Consider the following 22,128-nt stretch of genomic DNA (forward strand, 5'->3'; position numbering starts at 1 on the left):
CAAAGAGAAAAGTGGGAGTGGTAACATAGGGCAAACTATTGTGGGCAGGGGTTTAAAAAAGGAGTGTAAAAAGGTAAGCGAAGTTTGAAGCAGTGTTTATTGACCAATGGAAAGTTGTGTTTTAAATTGTTAGCATGGCAGATACTACCATTGTTCATTTGTGCAAAACAACCCCAAGATATAAACACAAGATACTAAAATACCATGTTCAGTGGGTTAATGACACAGCAGGCAAGATGTTTATGCCATGGCCTCAAAACGGCTCTCATTGCCACACACAACGGAAAACAACTACAGAACAGATTAAGTATATTAGAACTGTGGAAAATGTTCAAATAATAAGAGGATCAGGAGCAAAGTAAACAAGAATGGATGCTTCACCAGCATGACGGAAATGGTGCAGAGCCCACAGCTCCTCCACCTCCTCTTCCCCAGATTAGTGACCTGTCCTTTACTGTACAGGGATTATATACATTAAGGGCTGCTGCAGTATATTCCAACGACATATATGTGCCCCCACCAAATAGTGATGATGACAGTATGACAGGAGAGAAAGTGAGCAGACAAAGGCCAGCGCTATTACAGGAAGAATCAAATGCGGCGCAGGGTACAAGCAAAGTTAACAGAAGTGGATTAAGAGCACCAGAAAGTAAAAGGCAAGCAGGATGAGAAAGATGAGAATATGATTGAGCCAGACACATAGATAGGAGGGTAGAGCTTTTTAAAACTTGATGGAAAATGTACCGACGAAAGCAAAGAGAAGACTACGGGAGGTAGCGACAGACAGAAGGCAGAGAAAGAGGTTGGAGGAAGAGAGAGAACAAGAAAGATGAAGAGAAGAGAATGAAAGATACAGCAGATGGGGAAGACATGGAAAGAGAAAAGAAATGGGAAGAGAAAGGAAAAGAGAGGAAGGAAAAGAAAGGGAGGAGTGAAAAGATGAATAAAGGGAACAGGAGCGAAGTTTAGAGAGACACTGCAAGGAAGTTAATGACCTCATGAGTAGACGCACAGTGCCAGACAAAGGAGAAGAAGACTTTGTTAGAAGGAAAAGTGACAGCTTATACAGGAACTAAAGGGGCGGCACTAGTATAAGAAGACGTTGGGGAATGAATCAGCAAGAGGAATGCAGGGATGTATTGGAAGAGGCAATAAGTGGGGCATATAGAATAGATCTCCTCAGAAGACTGGAATGTGAGGACGGGGAGAGAGAAGAAGAAGAAGAAGAAGAAGAAAAAGAAGAAGAAGAAGAAGAAGAAGAAGAAGAAGAAGAAGAAGAAGAAGAAGAAGAACCACCATTGGAAGAGGAAGATGATGAAAAAAGTGGGGAAGCGGAAGTTACATGAGTCTCATCTACAGGCACGGACGTAGGGGGAGAGGTAGCTTGGTCTGATTTAAACATTTGTATCACATGTTATGCCTTGAGAGTGTGTTCCCTCACTCCTCTGGTGAGCGTGTAGGCCTATCTGGTCTTGAGATGCATTACTTTTGTCTGTACGTTTAGGACATTTGTTGGTTTTCACTTTCATGGAGATTTCTCATAGATCGTCAGAGAACATGTATTCCCTTTAACCAAAAGTTATTTTTCAATTTTTAATTGTCTTATGCAGTGTGAAAGGTTTTCACAGTCTCTGTACGCGATCTCACTAAATAAATTGGCAATACTGTATCAGAAATGTTTTCAAACAGGAATAATTTAATTTGGTATATCATCTCCTCAATGGTGTTTGCATCTGAGTACATCCTTAGCCGTAAAATGTGGCTAGAAATGTGGTCATGTCAGACGTAAACATAGTTCTCTCTTTGTTTATGTATTGGTCTGTGTGATGAATTGCCCTGCCTGCCTCTCTCAGTATTAGGGATGGGGTGACCAAAGAGGCTGGCTACTGCAATCCTCCATATGATACATGGCCCATGGTGGTGAGTGAATAATTACCTGGTCCACACCACTGTCTCCCACGAGTGTGGCAGACGCTTGCCACGTGTGGCAAAAAACAGCAATCCCATCGAAAAGCCCTGCAACAGCCACTGAAGCAGAATGAACAAGCCAGAGCAATGCCCATAGAAAGATCTGCCCTACAAAGAAAATATACCCAGCGACACACATATCCAACTCAGATTTGTGAGTACTATGCCCGAACAAGACTTTTCCCAAGTGTCTGGAATTGTGAACAGGAAAACATGCAGAGAAGATGGTGCCAGGCCATTATTTTGGTTCACTCTGCTCAGCTGTAAAGGAAGCTGGAGCATTCACATGACCAGGCTGAGGACCGCCTGCACATTCGAATCACAAATCGTATGTGGCAAACAATCATTTAACACACTTGATAACAAAATGGGAGGGACGGGCTACGGGGAGGGCCCAGGCCACTATAGGGAAGGCCAGGTTTTGGCAGAACAGCGTGGGAGTCTGAAAAGAGTTAGCATGGAAGTGATATAGAGATTGTTTTGGAATTAACTTGAGAAGAAAAGAGGAGGTGACTGAGAGTAAGGAAGAGGAGGTGATTTATTTAAGGGCAGAAGTGAGAGAGGCTGGGAAAAAGGAGACCTTGGAGATTGAGAGGAGACTCATCATCTCAAGACATCTTCTGGATCGGATCCTATTTGGAGGACAACATCAACAAGCAGATTGGTACATTGATGATGCTTTATATATGTTCTACTGCAGACGTATTGCACGTCCTTCAAATTCAGTTTTATCCTAGTGTTAGACATGCATAACAGGAAGCCTTTTATATCACAATCAGATTATTCTTAGATTTTATGATAGATTATAAAGATTTTTATGAATGGCATAGAGGGGAGTATTTTCCCACCACTGTTAAATAGTACTGCCCTGAGCTGCTCATTGTCTGCCATTTTCTGTAGAGCAATGTTCCTATGTTCATGATAACATGGTCCTATTTTATCAGTTTGAATTGTTGGAATTATGGATTATTTGGGTGTTGTTGTTCATATCAAGGGTCCATTACAAAGCTATGTGAATGGCTGCTGGTCCAATCGAGGACTGTGCATTAGCACTCTGTGTCACATTGGAGCTGGATTTGAGGTTATTTGAGGTGGAGCTTATTTTTTTGAGCTGCATAATACCTGCTTCAGTGTCATTTTTAAATCATCACTACCCATTAATCACTATGAATAATCAGATTTTGTGTCATGGGACTTAAGAAGCACAGCAATCACAATTATGTGTCCCTCTGGATGTCGAGCAGCATGATGTATGTGAAGTACCACAGCTCTTTCCGACATCCTATGGCAGATCGGCCTCCAGGACCACCTCTTCTTTGATGAGTCTCTGTTTTGGAGAGGAAAGCTGTTGAAAACCTGTAGGTATGCCCCACATATTTTATATCCTTCTGTGGCTAGTGCTTATTGCCATTAGAATTGCACTAACAGTATCTTTTACCGCTTATATCTCATCTATTTGACCTATCATACCTGCCCCTGATTTCAAAGGTTTCAGGGGAATAGCTCAGACCAATGTGCTTGACTTGGAAGCAAAAAGATACAGAGCACCACAGGTTCGATCACTGCGTCCGCTCTTAGAAACCTCTGAGTATTAAGCGCATTATAAATAAACCTATCATATTATATCATATCAAAAGCACTGTTAACAAGCTTGGAAGTTGCTAGAAGAATGTAAATTAATCAGCTACATCTCAGCAGGGTTTAAAAAAGGTCTTATTTGCATTGACATGGCCTTTTTGCTTCAATTGTTAATTGCAGACGTGTGTGGTTCTGAAAGGAGAGTGTCTGTATACCTTTTGTAGACTTAGATAGCATTCAGTGAAGTCCCTAGGGGAGAACAAATGTGGAAATCCCCTTTCAGCTATGATGTCCTGAAAACCACTTTTGGGAGCATCAAGTGACCCATATAAAGGGGGAAAACTTAGCTACAGCCAGGTGGGGAATAGGTTGGGAAAGAAAACCTTGCTTCGCTGTTGAAAAAAGTATTCGACAAACATCTGTTTTAGCACCCATCCGCTTCTGTTAATAGAATAACCATCTGGCAACAGAAAAGACATACCTGCTGATCCTTCTATTCAAATAAATGATAACATTGGCATAAATGTATTTGCAAATGATACTGTTATACTCTCCAAAACAGATTAAGAAGTCAATTAAATAAATTTAATGATCTAAGGGTATGAAAGGCTATGGAAAGACATGCTGAGAAAACTACATTGATGAGACGTGGCCCTGCTAAAAAGAAATGTAGCAATTTGGAGATCTATTTAAAGGGCACTAAACATGAAGAAGTACTTTTTTTCAATCATTTGGAGATCTGGTTTTGTAGACATGGCTCATACAATATACAACATGCTAAGAGCAATGTCATTCTATATCCACACAGTGGGGTTACACAAAATGTTGCAAGATCACGGGAAAAAAGGTCTGTTAACCCAACAATTGAGGTCTATTGAGTGCATACAATATCTGCTGTGCTCCAGAGCACTGAAGTTTGGAGCCATTGTTATTCATCAACACGACCTAAAGGAGAAAATCATTTCCACAAAATGCCCACAAAAGCATATTAGCCCTCCTAATATCCTCATATGTTGTCATCTATATTCAGTGGGAATTGAGTATACCAAATATTTTTAAACTTTGTAGTATTGGATTTGCCTGTTGATGAACCCAATTTTGGAAAAGCATAAAGGTGAATTATCTGAAGTCCTAAACCAATCAGAAGCGTCTTTTCTCCCTTGCTTCAGGCATGCAAGGAAATTAACAACTTTAGTTGGTTTTTCAATGTCTGGGACAATCTAGAACGCATCCATCAATTTTGGTAAAAACAAATGTTCAGGAATTTACCCAAATAGCCTCAGTCGGCCGACTGGGTCTCACGTCCCGCAACGTGTGTCACCCAGACCTCCTGGGACGCAAGAGAGTGAACATTTTACAATAGTTACATATATACAAAATGATCATTTTATTATCAGTAGTGACACATTTTAAACCGCCCATAATGTATCTTTCTTTGCAATGGTTTGATGATTGACAATTATGACAAATATGACACCTTTCAGACATTCATTTAGCAACAGTTTGCAATTAGCACAGATGTAGACACTATTCTTTGTTTTAGGGAACATAATGCTCTTGTTCTTATAAGCAAGCTGCATGCAGGGGAGAGTCACATTCCAAGCCACACTATCTTCAAGTTTCTATTCGTGGGCTAGAGGTCAGCTCGATCTACAGGGGCTCAATGAAGGGGGGCCGCAGAAGAGAGCATAATTCAGCCTTTAACTGTTCATTTCTATAGTTTCTGCCGCTCCAGCGAGACTAGCTGGCAACTGCGTAGTGATTAAATGCCTTGTTGCTTACTTCCAAGGACTTGTGAGGGAGGCGACCGGGGCATTGCTGTCTGGGTTGTCTGGACTGCATTTCAACATGTAACTTGTGGCCTTGCTCTATGCATGAGCAAGAACGAAATTGAATTCACTTACAGCAAAGCAGTTTGAACAAAAGCAAGATAATCAAATACCATCAAAATGGTGAATTTTGCCCCATCAAAATGGACGCTATATGGTTATACTGGTGATTCTAAACTGGCGATAAGAACTAGGTGATGCGGTTGATTTTAGGCCAACATAATATACCGTTTATGCTACGGAAGGGCCTTTTTTCTAGACTCACAAACCCTCCTCTTGACCGTAAACCAAATGCATCATCCAAACATCTCGTCTTCCTCGGACCATGTATCCGATTCTGAACTCTGCATACTACTATAATCGTCATAATTATCTTCAATAGTAATTGACATGAATTCTTTCACTGTTTTCAGTTCATGATTTGTATTTAAATTCAGTCTAGGGTTTTTTTTCTGTGTCACCATGTGTATGCATTCATCACTTACTTTAGTCCAAATTATTGGTAGACAGTGTATGCAACAACAACATGTTAGGAGAACTCCGAGCACTGCAGCTAAAATTGCAACCAATTTCCATCCCCATGAGCGTAATAATTCCCAAAACCAGGAGCTTATGTGTAATTCCCAACTACCTTCTGGAGGATGGAGTTCAGTGCTCAGGACGTGTAATTTCTTTATCGCTTCAAAAATCGTAGGGGAGGAGTCACTTACAAATACGCCACACGATGACCCCACAATTTTACAAACTCCTCCACGATCAGCCAAGATTATGTCGAGTGCCATCCTATTTTGAAGTGTCATTAGTCTGATTGCTTTTTCCTCTAGGGTCATATTATACAATATATCTGTTGTTCCATTTATTGTTTTCTCTAGGATTCTGGACAGTTGTCTTATATTATATGAATGTATTACTTGCCCCCAAAATGGTTTGAATGATTTCGCTATATCTTCTGCAATTAATCCTCCTTCCTCATTTCACCGAGACCTTGATCTAGACAATTTTGCTATGTCTGATGTTTTTGAAAGAAATACCCCCGGAAATAGAATCCCTAAGTAACAAATACCTCCCCAATTTCTCGGCAACCAGGGATAAGCTTTTTCCCACATATGAAATAGACAGGATCACCTACGTATATTGGTTCTTCCTCTCTCTCTCTCTCTCTCTCTCGGATGCAATGTTCATACACCTGGTGAATGTTCCTACTGAATAGGAGCCTTTCTTTTTCAAGCAAAATGGAACAGAGCGAGGACTGTAATTTATTGTATAGGAGGGGGGCACTGTATCTTTGTTCCCTTCTGAGTTCATGTGAAACGTGATTACAGATGATTTATATGGCACATATAATCTACCTTGTGGCATTACTACTGGTGTTATTTGTCTTGCTTTGCGCAATATAGAACAACCTACAGGTTTCATTATTATTTCTTCAAATTCATCCATGTTTGTCCCATCTAATTGACCCGTTTCACTCTTGTTCCATTTCCCATAATATAGTGCACTTAGGGACGCGCAACATGCAGAGCTTAACAGCAATGGCTGCACATACCAACCTATTCCCTTCCCACCATGTTGCGGAATATGGGTACATACCCAACAATTGTTTTTTCTCAGAATTGCAAGTGCCATATTCATTATCAGAAGTAACGTGTTATTACCATATCCTTCTCTGTGTCTTTCCTCCATCGGGGACAAAGTATAGGAAATTACATCGACTGGGCTTTCAGTGACAGAAATATTTCTAATAGGCAAGAACACTCCTAATGGACGTATCTCTTCCAAATACCATAATACCAGGACTATTGTTATTGGTGCTAATATACTCCTAATGCACATGATTATAGTGAGGATTAGCATACATCTTTTACGGCAATTATTCTTCGGCATTTTTACAGTCTCTATATTCACTACATTGTCAGCATTGGTGCAGGAGGGGGCAGAAGCTGGTACAGGAATTTTTCTTGATTCTTTTTCTCCAACAATGTTCGTCGTGAATACCTCTCACCGCTGCACTCGTTGAAATACCAGTAAGTTCAGAAATGTTAGCAAAGTGTTCTAGCCAGATCTCTGCAGCCTGGATTGCTAAACGTTGGGCAAGATTATCGTGCTTTTGCACATTGCTCAAAGAACTCCGGAGCAATCATCAATTGCCTTCATACCATATGAGCCCGCTCGTTCGCACGGGGTGATCAACACATGGATTTTGTTTTCAAAGATAGCACCGAGGAGCCGCATTCCTGAGCTGTCGGATTTGCACAACTCCCACGCCTCTCTCCCCTAGGCCTCCGGTTCCCACTTCATCCGTGATGGGAAACAGAGGCAACAAAGAAAATGAAACGAAGATCTGATCACTTCCTATTTCGGGGATGCAGATTGTACCGTATTGCTCCGGGTACTGTGTGATCGTCGAATAGTGCTTGTGCACTTCCAGATTCAGGCTCGAAGCCAGCCTGCAGTGCAGCGAGAGATGGTGGGCGCCACAGTGATGATGCAGGTTTCGTGTCAACCTGCAGCGATGCAAGTTGTGCTGGATCGGGTTGGGGCACTCTTAGCCCTTTCTCCTTTGTAGCAATCTTTCCAGGCTTTGCATCAGATACAGGCAGATTTTGTGGCAGAGAACTGGCGGCAATTTCCTTTGATTCAGAGGCAGCTGTCTTTTCCTGGTCATCTGGATCAGGTAGTTATTTCAACGGTGATGGAATTCTTTTAGTATGCGTGGCATGTATCCACGCCTTCCTACCGTCCACACGGACCGCCGTTTGTGTTGCCAGGGGAACTTGATAGGGCCCACGCCATCTTGGCGCAAGCGATTATTTTCTCCCGAAGTTTTTTATAAGAATCCAGTCACCTGGTTGCAGAGAATGCCCCGGACCAGTATATCTGACAGGAAGAGCCTCCTGCACCTGCTGATGAATCAAACAAAGCTTCTGTATTAAGGTCTAACAATATGTACTAAGCACAGGATATTCTACTTCATTCAACCCCCTAAGCTGCGGCGCACACCAAACATTAGCCGGCCTCCCCATTACAATCTCATAGGGGGAAAGTCCAATCCTCGCTTGCACAGATGTACGCATGCACAACAAAACTAAAGGCAAGCATCCATCCATTTTAACTTATTCCCTGCACAAATTTTACTAATTTTATTCTTCAATATGCCGTTCTGGTGTTCAATAAGACCCGCACTCATCGGATGCCTGGCGCAATGGAATCTTTTTTCAATCTGAAGACCTGCGCAAATCTGTAATATTATGGCGCCAACAAAATGCGGGCCGTTGTCTGACCATATGACCAGGGGCAGGCCAATATGTACTAAGCACAGGATATTCTACTTCATTCAACCCCCTAAGCTGCGGCGCACACCAAACATTAGCCGGCCTCCCCATTACAATCTCATAGGGGGAAAGTCCAATCCTCGCTTGCACAGATGTACGCATGCACAACAAAACTAAAGGCAAGCATCCATCCATTTTAACTTATTCCCTGCACAAATTTTACTAATTTTATTCTTCAATATGCCGTTCTGGTGTTCAATAAGACCCGCACTCATCGGATGCCTGGCGCAATGGAATCTTTTTTCAATCTGAAGACCTGCGCAAATCTGTAATATTATGGCGCCAACAAAATGCGGGCCGTTGTCTGACCATATGACCAGGGGCAGGCCAAATGTGAAAAGTACTCCTTTAGCATCATTTTAGCAGTGCTCATGGCTGTACAATCCTTCAGTGGATATGCTTCCACCCATTTTCTGAACGCACACACTATCACCAGTACATATTTTAAGTTCTGACACCTTTCCATTTCTATAAAATCAAAATGGATCACCCCAAATGGCATGGAGGGGGGGGCAAACCTACCTGTTGGAGTAGCTTTTTTGTCCTAGCCTTTCCGCACTTTTTCTTATGTGCGTGTTCTGCCACACTATAGCCAGATGCTGAATCATCTTCTTTGCACAAATGTGCGTGGGACTATGGGCCATAGTGCCCATTGCAATTACGTAGGAGTTTGGCAAAATGCAATTTGTACTCTTCAGGTCCACCCAACAACCTTCCAGATCTAATTCTGCAGAGCCCTCAGCCCACTCTTGTAATTCATCAGCAGTTGCATCCGCCTGCATCTCTGACTATAGCAATCCCATTTTCTATCATGCAGGGCACTTCCTCTGACTGTACTGTTAACATTTTGGTGCTTAAATCAGTGGCTGTTTGTTTCGCAATTCTGTATGCAAATGTGTTTTCTTCTCCCACTTTACATGTTACTTTTTTATGTGCCTCGCATTTTATTATTGCTAGTCGCTTTGGACACATAAGTGCAGACAGCAATCGCACTATCAAAGGACCATGTTGAATCCTTGTTCCATGGGATGTCAGGAAACCCCTCTCAGCCCAGAGTCGGCCAAAATCATTTACCACCCCAAAGGCATACTGACTGTCAGTAGACATGTTTACATTCAGGTTTTCAGAAATATTTTAGTATCAAAAATATTTACGCCCCCACCTCCATTGTGCTGACTTTGATTTTGGAAGTAAGGAGTCTGACTCTGATCTTGGTTCTGGTTCTGATTGCTATTCCTTTGATTATTCTGGTTCTGCTGCATATTATTATTTCTATCCTGTCCATGTGTTCCCCGGCGACCTCTGTTCTGTCTTCTTTGACCATACCCATTTCTACCTTGCAAATGTGGACATTGTGCTTGCCAATGACCCTCTCCCTTACAATATGCACACTGATTTAATCCCAGAGGACCTCCATGCATGTTGGAATTGCTTCCTCTCCCATGCGCATTTCCTCTTCCTCTATTGTGGCCCGCTACTTGCTGTAGCAACACCCATGTTTTCAGGTTAACTCTATCTCTCGCTTCTTTTTCCTTTTCTGTGTTCACCCTGTTCTCATAATATTAGGCCATGTGTAATACTTCACTCAGTGATTTTGCTTGCCATGCACTTTCAGATGTCATTATCAAGTTTTGGATTGGAGGTAGTAATCCCCTTACATATATATCAACAAATAATGTTTTCCCCGCCTCTGTACTTACATCTTGTCCACTAAAATCTGTAAACACTTCCTCAAATTTATTAAAATAGTCTGTGGCTAGCTCATCTTTGCCTTGTACACATGCAGTTAGTTTGTCCCATACATTTCTTTTTTCTGGTACTATTTCCTTCAATTTCTGTATTATCCGTACTGGTAATGCTGCCATATTTGACGATGGTTTCTCGCCTGCTTTCCTGTCCGCATCCTCTTTCACTAAATTCTCCCATGTGTTACCAAAACTATCCTGATCATCTACTTTTCTTATCTGCTTCCATATGTCTGCTGGTAAAATTACTGGGAATATTAGATCAATATCGTTCATAGTAAAAATGGATGATTTCAGATATGACTCTACTTCATTACAGAATCCCGCCAGATTTTTTCTCAAATCAGGGTTCGTTTGTTTTACATTATTCACCTCTTGTCTAGAGAAAGGGACATGTACATATTGTGCTGTATAATGCGCTTCTGTTACCTGCGCTGGTTGATTACCCACTGCAGGAATTGAATTTATGATTACTACTGTAGAAGGAAGTATCTTTTCTCTTTCTTTTTGCTCACTTTATTGTTTCACCTCGAGACTCCAGCTACGCACAATCAGATTTAGTACTGATTTATTCCTGGACGCAAAAGGGACAGGCTCTAGACACAATAAAAAACACTAGACACTTTTCAGTTATGCACTTTATATAGGCAATCATCAGCGTGTATAAGGAAATCTTGTTACATCACTTCTTGTACACAGGCACTAACTCATGAAAACAGCAAATATAAAGCACAAGTGCAAATCAACCTTTATTTTGTAGTGATATTCACTGCACATATGATTTGGTAGAACCCTAAGAAACCCTCTCTTGCATTCATTTGTTATTACAGCAATATAAAAACATTTGGATTTCAGACTTTCATGATCCTCCTTTTTTCACTTATCATTGGATGGCTCGTTATACCCCAAGAAAACTGCACCATAGAGACAAACTACCACTGAAAAATGTTAACTCATCTTGTGTCATTAACCTTTGGGTACAATAAATGCTAAGAAAGTATTGCTTCGTGTCCAATCTGACACCTTTCCAATTATCCTGCAAGAGGGATTCTACCTGTTAATTTATCTATTTATACTCGCCAAATGATTTCTTTTTCCTGCAAGTAGGCCTGCCTCCGCGCCCCTGAATCCAACCCCGATGTTCTCCAGCTACGGTCTCTACTGAACTTCTTGCACAGCTGCCCACCAGCACTGACTCCAACGCTGCTCCCAGTCTCGAGTCTCAAGCACATTCCATCCAGAAGGCCCTTCAGTCAGGATTAGACTGAAAGCCATTCCACCAAGATTGCATCCTGACAGAGATCACCTTTTCCTTTTTTGCTATCTCCCTTTTTTCCTTTCACGGCCCTATTTCAACCCACTTCATTCATTGCCACCCATTCTCTATGCTTCTGTAGGTTTTCCTCACCATTTCCTAACCTTCTTCATGATGTCACCTCTCCCACGTCACATGCCATAAACGTCCAGCACCTACCTCACCCTGGGCAAGCAGTGTTCCATTTAGCACACTTTCTTAATAATGTTGTGCTATACTTCCAGCTTTTTCCTTCCTTCCCTCCTGTTTCCACACAAACAATGAGTGTTCCTTTCATGGCCCATCTCGTTTCTGTTACATTGGTCTGAATTTTCCTTCACGTAGCTTTTCTGTTCAGCTTTTCATTTTGCTTGATTTTCTGAACTAAACTATGTTTGTGCATTTGTGGTTATGACTTGATATGATTTAGCATTTGTATTGTGCATATCCGAATGGAACCCATCAGGAACCTGCATCTAGGCGCTAATGTTATGTTATTTTGCCCTCTCATAGGCATTTGATCATTACTGAAACAAAAATTGTTTGAAATTGCAGAGCGTCAGGAAGTGTATTCCACAGACGGGGACCTCTGATCGAAAAGCAGCGGTCTCCCCTAGAGAAGCACCAGGACAGTGGGACAGCTAACATATTTTTGTCTAATGAGTGGAGGGATCATAGGGACTGGTAAGGCTTATGTTTTAAGGCCAAATATTTAGGTGCTATTCCAGAAATACATTTATAAATAAAACAGAGTACTCTGAACTTGATTCTCTTCCGAACCGTCAGCCAGTGTAGTGTCCTCCGATACTTGGAGATGGGGGCTGTTTTAGGCAAACTAAAGACCAGTCTGACAACGGCGTTCTGAGCCACCTGGAGCCGCTGGATTTGTTCCTCTGGTGCTCCCAAAAGAAGGGAGCCGCAATAGTCAAGCCTGAAATTTTTCATTGTCCCTATGACCACTGCACAGTTTGATTCTGAGATAAATGGCAAGACAGGTTTTAACAACCTAAATTGAAAAAATACTGATTTGACCACCTCTGAGACATGGCCTATACAGCCCTGGGATGCTTGCCAGATGAGATTTTTAACAATAGATGGGCAAGAAGTAATGCTATGGAAGATAGCATAGCACACCAGTCGACAATAGATGGGCACGAAGTAATGCTATGGAAGTTACTAAGATGATGTTTTGGCCCAAACACTTTAAACTCTGTTTTAGAGGGGTTGGGTTGAAGCTTACTTTCAGTCATCCTGCTTTGAATCGCATTAGCACAGGCTAGGATACAATCATTCACATCCAGGGCATTTCTTAATCTAACATACATTTGTGTGTCGTCTGAATAGGAATGGTAACTCAAAGAGGGAAGACTGTTATTGCACATGGATGGCCGTCTCGTTTAATAATACTGCAATGCAAAGTTCCTCAACGGAATTGCCAGTGGTTATGAGCAAGTCAGTGCTTCCTGACCACACATTATGTGGGTATTTATTTTTAGTCTCCATATGGAAGGCTCCAGCGCTACTGTAAGTCTTTGGCCCCAGCCGCCATTGTCACACTGGAGCATAAAACTGGTTCTGCAAAAAGGAACAAGGCCCAAAGTCCCAAATGGCAAATAATTCTTTTTTCCAAAAACTATTTGAGCAGTAGCTAAGGTGGAGGGTTTTAAAAAATATATTTATTTAGGAACACTTGTCAAAACCGCTAGCTGCACAGTGAAGTAACTCATCAAACTGGCCCACTGTGACCAAAGAAACGGGCCCACTTTCATCCCAAAACTTGCCCCACATTAGCATGTTGTGCCAGCGCTTGCGCTATTGCCCTATAGACCAATCTGAAGCTACCAATAGACCCCACTCTCTCAACGCTATAAGGGTCCCACTACCCTACCCTTCTGATTTAGATGACTTTCAGCTGTTGCGAAACAAGAGTGGCACATCACTGCAATAGGACTCTTCGCCTAAGCGTATACACGTTTGAAACACTGGTACCTTGGCTCCTGCTCCTCATCCTATTCTTGGCCACATGTTCCATTGATTCATTCTGCTATCCTCAATCCTATGACCCATCATAATCACCGAGAGAAAGATCATGTCTCTGTTCCTGGCTCTGAATCACCCGTTCCACATTCTTCTCCCGCAGTTCTGCTTACTCCACAAGGCAGCCTCCCTTTAGTCCCTTTTGCTTTATTATGTTGCAACTCCACATCCTCTCCCATTCTTCTATCACCCTGTGCCTGTGTTTTAATTCCAGACCCCCTGCCAATTTACCAGTGCGACCCCTCTTTCATATACTGCCAGCTTCACGACAGTCTCTGGAAAAGTAAAACCTGCAGAGCCCTTTTCTGTTCCCTGCTGGGCTACAAGAATCCAAGTAAACTGACAGCTGCGGGGAGAACACACTGTGAACCTCAAACTGCTATTTTGGGAAGAATGTTAACGTCTTATTATTTTGTTTGCATTTTTATTTCAGTCCAACTGGTGATGCCTTCTTGGTTACATGCCTCCCATCCTGCCCCCTCCCCATACTCATCACAATACCCTGCACACTCTTCGAGGGACTCTTCTTCCATTGGATGGTGCACCACCTTTACTACTGTAAAGGCTCACTCCCCGACGTACACATGCATATTCATAAAATATAACAAACTCCAGTGGGGAATGAGACCAGGAGGACAGGTTGCAAGATTTAGTAAGTTTATATAAAGTTGGCATCCAGAAAACTCTGCTCCCTCGAGAGCGCTCTGGCAAACAATATAATTACATGGAATTATAAAGGAAAAAAGCATCATCTGTGACATCATTGCATAAGGGTTTACAATAGCACAGGATTGTACGGGAAGCAAGGTAACATATGTACATGTTGGTGCTGCTTCCTCTGGGTTGGCTGCTCGGTTGGCGGGAGGGTGAGCGTCACGAGGTCCATCTGCCTGTGTCCGGGCGGGGTGAGGGTTAGGTCACGGTGAGATAGGGCGGACATTAACTAACCTAATATGAAAAACTACCACTAGACATACAATAAACAATGATCATTAGTATACCTTTGAGTACATCTGTACACACCTATAAATTGCATGCATGTGATTATACCATCTTTCATTGGGACTTTTACGGGCCACAAGGCATAGAGGGCTTGTCCTCTGTGATAACCTGGGCGACTGGGTGCTTCTTAGCACATCAAGGCAAGTGGGGAGTTGTAATGACATGTGTTGGTTTTAGGGCACAATATACTGACACAGAGGTCTCGGTTTATTGGGGGCACTGTTGGGTGGGCTGCACAGCAGGGTCACACTTCTGGTACATCAAGAGAATACCTTAGGAGGGCACAGGGTTGCATTGGCAGTAATTTTCCAACAGCGGGGGCAAGGAAGCAGAGGCAGGTTTTGTGGAGATGGATGAGCTACAAGGCAAAGTTCGAGCCGGTTCACACACAGGACAGTGATCACAGAGGAAGGGTGAGATGATACATTATGTTATTTGTTTCAATTATCCCCGCATATCCGTGAGAAAGGGAATTGTGAAGCTTTCAGACAGGGAGGAAAAGGTGGGGCCATGAGCGCGCTGTGCGTGGCGCTGCAGAGGGGAGAGAAGCCTTTTCGTACTATCGAAGTGAGGCCTAGTCCAAAGATGGAGTCGAGGGCACACAAAATGTACGCCAAGTGTGTCCCGCAATAGCCCCACTTATGCTAATGTTAGCATACGGGCAATGGAGGCGTCCCCCGCTATTGCACAAGCAAGTGGTCCATAACGTGCAGAATGTGATAGGGGGGCCCAAACGACCCCTTCCTCCCGCACACTACTCAATCAGCTGATGTTGGCATTCTTCATTATAATCTGTTGAATTGAGTAAAGCCACAGCATCATCCTTGTCAGCTGATCCAAAGGTAATACTTGCGTCCAAGTACGAAGATTTAATTTGAGCAGTGTCCTCTTAACTCAAAGAAGTGCATCTTGGTCTTTCATATGAGATCTTTAGCTAAACTGATAACAGCAGATTATTAAAAAAAAGATCTATCATATGGTAACAAATGATCATTTAGGTTTGAACTCTATATTTGGGGTCATTTTCTTTTGTGCCTTTGTCTGCAACACACATCTTCAATTTGAGTTGTCTTACAAAGGTATACAAGTCTAAAAAAACCTGAAGAAGCCCACCTTTCCCTGTCAACCCAAACACATTCTGGACCCTCCATCAGATCCACACATCCTGAAGCAGAAACCGAGAAGCAGTGAGTATTTGGGAACCGCAGGGTCCCCTGAGATTGGAAGTCTGGAATCACCAAAGAGAACCTGTATGCACTGTGCCTCCTCTGGCCACTTCCTATGGGATTGTTGAAGCTTGCAATCAAAGGCAATCTCAGAAGTGAAGTTCATATCTGATTTTAAATATTTATACTAGATGTTCCCCATACTCTGAATTGATAGCAAAACCACCTTCACATGTATTTTTCTCTGTCACATTTCTAGGACTAAAAAAAAAAGGCATTATTTGATAATTGCATGAATCTGTTGTTTGCCCATCAACACAAAATACCCATGTTCTGAAAGCCAAATCGGAAGCTATGCAGTTGGTGGATGGATGGCCTTTGACCTCATAGGGCATAACGCGTGGGACCAGAGCTCTACCAATTCTAATGCAATAGCATGTCGCGTACATATGTTTTGATCTCGTTAGTGCTCTTCAGCTCAAAGTGATTCTTGGCCTTCCATAGCTTAAATGGCATATGTCATCAATTGGCTGACCCTCACAAGCCATGTCACTGAATCCTGACTTTTGGCAAACTGCTTGTGGCATATAGGAATTCAGGTGAAAGACAAGAATGACCTTTCACAGTGGAAACCACCCATACCTGTCAAGAAGGATCTCTCTGAATATCACGGTTTTCTGATGTCTCTTCACCCATTTAAGCATAGAAATTGGGACCACATTTTCAGTATGACTTTCCAAACAATGTACTGCCTAACACGAAGATAACCCGTGGATGAATACATTCCATGTTGGTCACCAAACCCTTGGGAAAACACTGGCTAATCTTTGATCTGAAATCTGTGAACTCTTTTGTAAGAAGGTAACTTTTCAAGGTGGAGACCCGTCCAAAAATAATTCCTCTCATTCTGAAGGACGATTGTTTGGGGTCCTTAGACCTACAGGATGCCTAATACGATGTGGCCATGAGGCCAGTTGAAATATCTCAGATTTGCTGTAGGGGAGAGTCATTTCCAATTCCTGGTTCTTCCCTTTTGGTTGAAGACTTCTCTACGGGTTGTCATGAAAGCCGGTGGCCCCCTGGTGGCACGTCTTCATCCATAGGAATCTACCTTTTTCTTTACCTCGTCAATTGGCTTATCAAGGCACATCTCAGGGCGAGGGCTCAGAACAATCTTCATCTGATTTGTCAGCCGCTTCAAGAATTGGAGATGTATGCAAATTGACAGACATCCCATACTCCAAAACGCTCTGGCCAATATTCTCAGGAAGGAGTCAGTCTTTGCAAGGCAGTTGCTGGCAATCTATGGGCACATGGCTGTCTTCCTGGTTCCCTGGGTTTATCTCCATCTAAGGCTCCTAGTCATGCATCTTCTGACCCAGAGGATACCTGCTTCCCAGGCTTACGGTGCCTGGATTCCAGTGACCCAGGACTTAATGCAAGATCTGGAGGAGTGGTTGTGTGATAAGAGCTAGAGCACCCTATGAAGCCCATCCTTACTACAGATGCCAGCAGTCTCGGGCCAGGGATACTTTGGGTTCCTTGATAGTACAGGAGGAATTGAACCAGGAGGACTTTCCCAGATCTTCCTATTGGAGTGAGCTGCCTACTTTTTATAGATCTCTGCTAAACTTTACTTGGTTGATCAAAAGCAGAGCCATTCTGGTCAGAACAGACAACACCACTGCCTTGGCCCTTGGCATATGTGAACCGAAGGGGGGTTCATAATCAAAGTCCCTCAGTTCCTTAGCCTGCAAGATATGATAATAAACAGAGACTCATCTGCTCTCTATGGAAGCAGTCCATATCAGGGGTGTGGAGAATGTGACGGCAGATTGTTTTAGCAGGATGTACCCCTCCTCCAGGAGTTGGTTCTATCAGACAGAACTTTCTCTGAGATCTGTTGCAGATTTGGGTCTCTGATGCTGGATCTCTTTGCCTCACTTTCTCCAGTAAAGGTCCCAATGTTCTATTCCAGGTTCCAGGTGGTGCGTGCTAGGGAGGCAGATGTCCTGAATCTGGAATGGCCACATGGTCTACTGTATGCCTTTCTTCTCATTTCTTCATCTCCAGTGTGGAACAACAGATAAGCCGAGCAGGGCACCTGCCCTCTTACTGGACCCCTTTTGGCCTTGGAGAGGATGGTTTCCTTCTCTTCTGGATCTTTAGTGTCAGGAGTCTAGGAATATTTTGAAGAGCCCTTGCCCTCTACAAGCGGGTCAGCGGTATGGACCCCACAAGATACAATTGCCAGTTTGGAAATTGAAATACTAGGTTGGCAGAGCGGGGCTTTTTTGATCAGGTGGTTGACACTATCCCTCCTGCCAGGAGCCTGTCCACTTTGAAACCTTATGAGAGGCACTGGGGGAACTTTCCTAAAGGTTAAAATACATCTCCTCTTCATTGTGGTCTCCCTTCTGTGCTTCAGTTTTTCTAGCAAGTTTGGACAAAGGGCTAGCAGTGTCTTCTCTACACGTTAAGGCTCTCAAAGGGAACCAGGACAGCAAAATAGAAGGAAAATCTCTTGTAGGGGAATTCCTGAAAAGTCTTGCTTCATTTTGCTTCTTCTCTTATAAGAGTCATCCTCCATGGGATCTGCCTTTGGTGTTAGATTTTCTACAGGGTCCTCCCTTTGAGCCTAATGGGGAGATTGACTTAAAACATCTGACACTCAAAACAGCGTTCTTAATAGCTATTAACTTGGCTCATAGATTGGTCGAGATAGGGTATGTATTGGGTAATCCTCCCTTTCTGCAAGAACTCCCAGAGGCAATTATATTATGTTGTGACCCAATGTTCTTTCCGAAGGTGTTGTTTAAGTTGAACACGTCTCAAGATCTAGTTCTCCCTGCTGTTTTTCAAAACCCTCAAACACCTGACGAAGAGGCATGCCGCTCTATCGATGTCAGAATAGCCATCCATGTTGGAGTACCTTTCTAGAACAAAATGTTTCAGACGCACAACCTTTTGGGGACCTTTGGATCGGCAGGGGCACGCATAAAGCCTTGGTAGTGTCTATCAGCTGCTGGATACAGACAAACATCTCAATGGCCTATGTGTCTGCAGGATTTCCCATGTTCAAGGCATCCTACTCAATTAATCACATACACTTGCGCGATCTGAATGACACTTGGCCTATTAGGATCGTTGTCTGTTTTCCCTCTGTTCCCCCTCCTTTGCCTCGTTGCGCCTTGAAACACTTGTGTATAGATGCGTTACAAATGCCATACCATATCATATCATATCATAATGGCAGCATCCTGGGTGGACGATCAGAAGGTTTCCCTGCAGGACATATGCATGGCAGCCACTTGCGCTAATCAGAGTATGTTTATTAAACACTATAGACTGAATGTGGATAATCCCAGGGATGGCTTCATTGTGGTTGGCATACTGTATGTTGGCACGGGTTGATGGAATTTCTGGGGAAATTAGGTGGTGATGGGATGTAGCAGCATGTTGGTCTTTTTGCATCTCATTGCAACCTCTCCATATACCAATGCTTTGGTAGGCCTCAGAGGTAAGTACTGGGATGAGGAAGAGGGATGCAGAGGTAATGCCTCAATCACTTATTGGAAATCTTCATCACTCATAGGCCCTCATTACAAGTCAGGCGTTAAGGGTTTAACAGCGCCGTCGGCGCCGTTAACCCTTAAGGCCTGACTCACACTTTAACACCTGCTTTTTGCAGGCGTTAAAGTCCAAGGCGCTAATCGACCTTGGTGCTAATTACGGCACCGTAATTTACGGTGCCGTAATTAGCGCCTTCCCCATCCCCATTATGCCCTATGGGGCAAAAATGGGAGTGGGGAAGGGCAAATGGTGAATGGGGAATTACCGCCCCACTCACCTTGGAATGGGGCGGTAATTCCGCCATCCACCATGGCGGAATCCGGCATGGACCATGGTGCTAATAGCACCATGGTCCACCGCCTGACTTGTAATGAGGGCCATAGTCCTAAAGTTCCAAACCACAGTACTGACGGCCATCCTCTCCCTCCCTGGGCAGGGAAAGTTCATGATCTGGCTTCAGAAAGTAGTATCTAGGGGCTTGTGGGTAGGGAGCAGGTATTATACCTCCAGAAGCAAGACCAAAAAGATTGGATGTGGGCCCCAGGGGTAAGTACTGTGATGAGGAAGAGTATGACTAGGAGTAATGAAGATTACTGGTAAGTGATGGGGCATTCCCATACATTCCCAGAGGAATACCACATTTGCAACACAAAAACGAAATATTACTGGTCTGATCCTTCATAACAGCAGTCCATCCGTGTTCTGTACTCACAATTTCACCCATTTTTGCATCTTTTGGCTGCCGTCCAAAAGTGTCACATTTGGGAATGGTGCAAACACGTGATTTTTAGCATCGAAATAAAGACGGTAGCATTTCTAAATACAAATCTGTATTGTTGAGTCTTCCCTTTCTGCATGAAGCATTATCATAGGCCAGAGAGACAGAGGCAAACATTTGAACAGTCCTACAACAATATTAGAGTTAATACCCCACTTTCATTGCCATGCAAATAACATGCAGTTTGTGCCAATTTCCGAATGGCATTTTACATCTCTTAAGCAAATTGTACTGCTTGTGCCTAGATACAAATATCGGGTCATTAGTCAAACTTGACTGGCATCACCAGTGCAGAAACTAGGGCAGCACAAGGTATGGGCAACCTCTGCTGAGACACAGGTTTCCGTGGTATTGCAGCCTGGTGTATATTTTTAACACCTCCCCGTTGTTATAAGCAGAGTCTTTACATGGCAAGTTCTCAGTTGTAGAAAGCCCACCTAAGCATAATTCTAATGTTGCCAAAGATTTTGGCAGAACACATGACTGCATGGACACCCTGCCTTTCCACGCCTAAATCCACTACACGCAGCGAATGCAAACTGTTTTCCATTGTGTGTGCGTGCTAGCAACTGCTAAAGTTTGGCTATTCCCGCCGCCATTTGTCATGCCAAAGCTAGATTCCTAAATGTCCGCCGGGCAGTTTTGGGAGAAGCAAACCAACGTGCCTGGTGAAGAAAAAATGAAGCCCTCGAGGTGGCTGCCAACACTTTTATTGGATGGTGCCTAAAATGCAATGGTTGCTCTTCAAGGCACAGGAGAGGGCAATTTAAGAAATATCGACCCATCCGCAAATGGCTAGTTAAGCTCCTCGTTCGATTATGCAGACGCTTGAGACGTGAAAAACATTCCGGCGTGTTGCTGCCCTTTTAAAATGCTGCATATATTAACATTAATGAATATAATGTACACATGGAATTTAAAAATAAAAATCCATTTTCTTTTCAAATACATGTTTTGCCATTAATAGATGTGCATGTAATTACACGCGTAGAGCAAAGTGCTCCTTGAAGATTTTAAAGTTATTAATTTCAAGGATCCAATTTTCTTCCGAAGAATTAATTAGAAATGTATAGGCCAGGCAACTCTCATTGCCTCCTTTATGAATAAAAAACGTGGATATCACTGCTTGTTCTTAATACACAATTAGAAATGTTGGTTCACACAGTTTAGGTAAGAAGTAATTCTAAGTGGCATCATTTATTTTAAAACAAAACAAAGAAGCATTCTCCAATCATTGTGAACTGAAGCTTTAAAATGATCTTGCCACTGCCCAAGCCAATGGATAATCAAATCATTCAATTTTTATTCAAATGGACCTTAAATGAGAACTGCATTTTCCACGCCTTCATGACAGATGCCTCATCTCAAACGTGTACGAGCTGCTCACTATATACATGGTCATCTTCGTACTTATAACAACTTTACACGTTTTAATGAGTATATTTCAATACGCTGCGTGTTGAGCTTTAATTTATTCCGGGCCACTTATTGAGCATAGTTTACAACATAACCATCAGCACCTCTCTGTGAGATCATGAGTTATTGGGGTAAACAATGCTGTTTAGTCCTAACTGCTTGCTTTAGTTTTAAAAACCAGCTGCCCCGCCGACATGTTTCGTTACGTGGTGTTCTGAGAAATTCTTCAGGGAGAACCATTATGTAAAGGCCCTAATTATGGGTGCAGACACAATGTCCAAAGCAGTGGTTTCAAATCTGCAGGTCATCTGGATGTCCTTAGTACTGGTTTTCTCTAAACAAAATTTCAGGCACATTTGGGGGTTAATGAATCAATTTGAGTGATAGTTGCACAGCAAACCAACATGCAT

Source organism: Ambystoma mexicanum, chromosome 6p, assembly GCF_040938575.1.
Source record: "Ambystoma mexicanum isolate Mex_15411 chromosome 6p, UKY_AmexF1_1, whole genome shotgun sequence".
In the NCBI taxonomy this organism is placed as follows: domain Eukaryota; kingdom Metazoa; phylum Chordata; class Amphibia; order Caudata; family Ambystomatidae; genus Ambystoma; species Ambystoma mexicanum.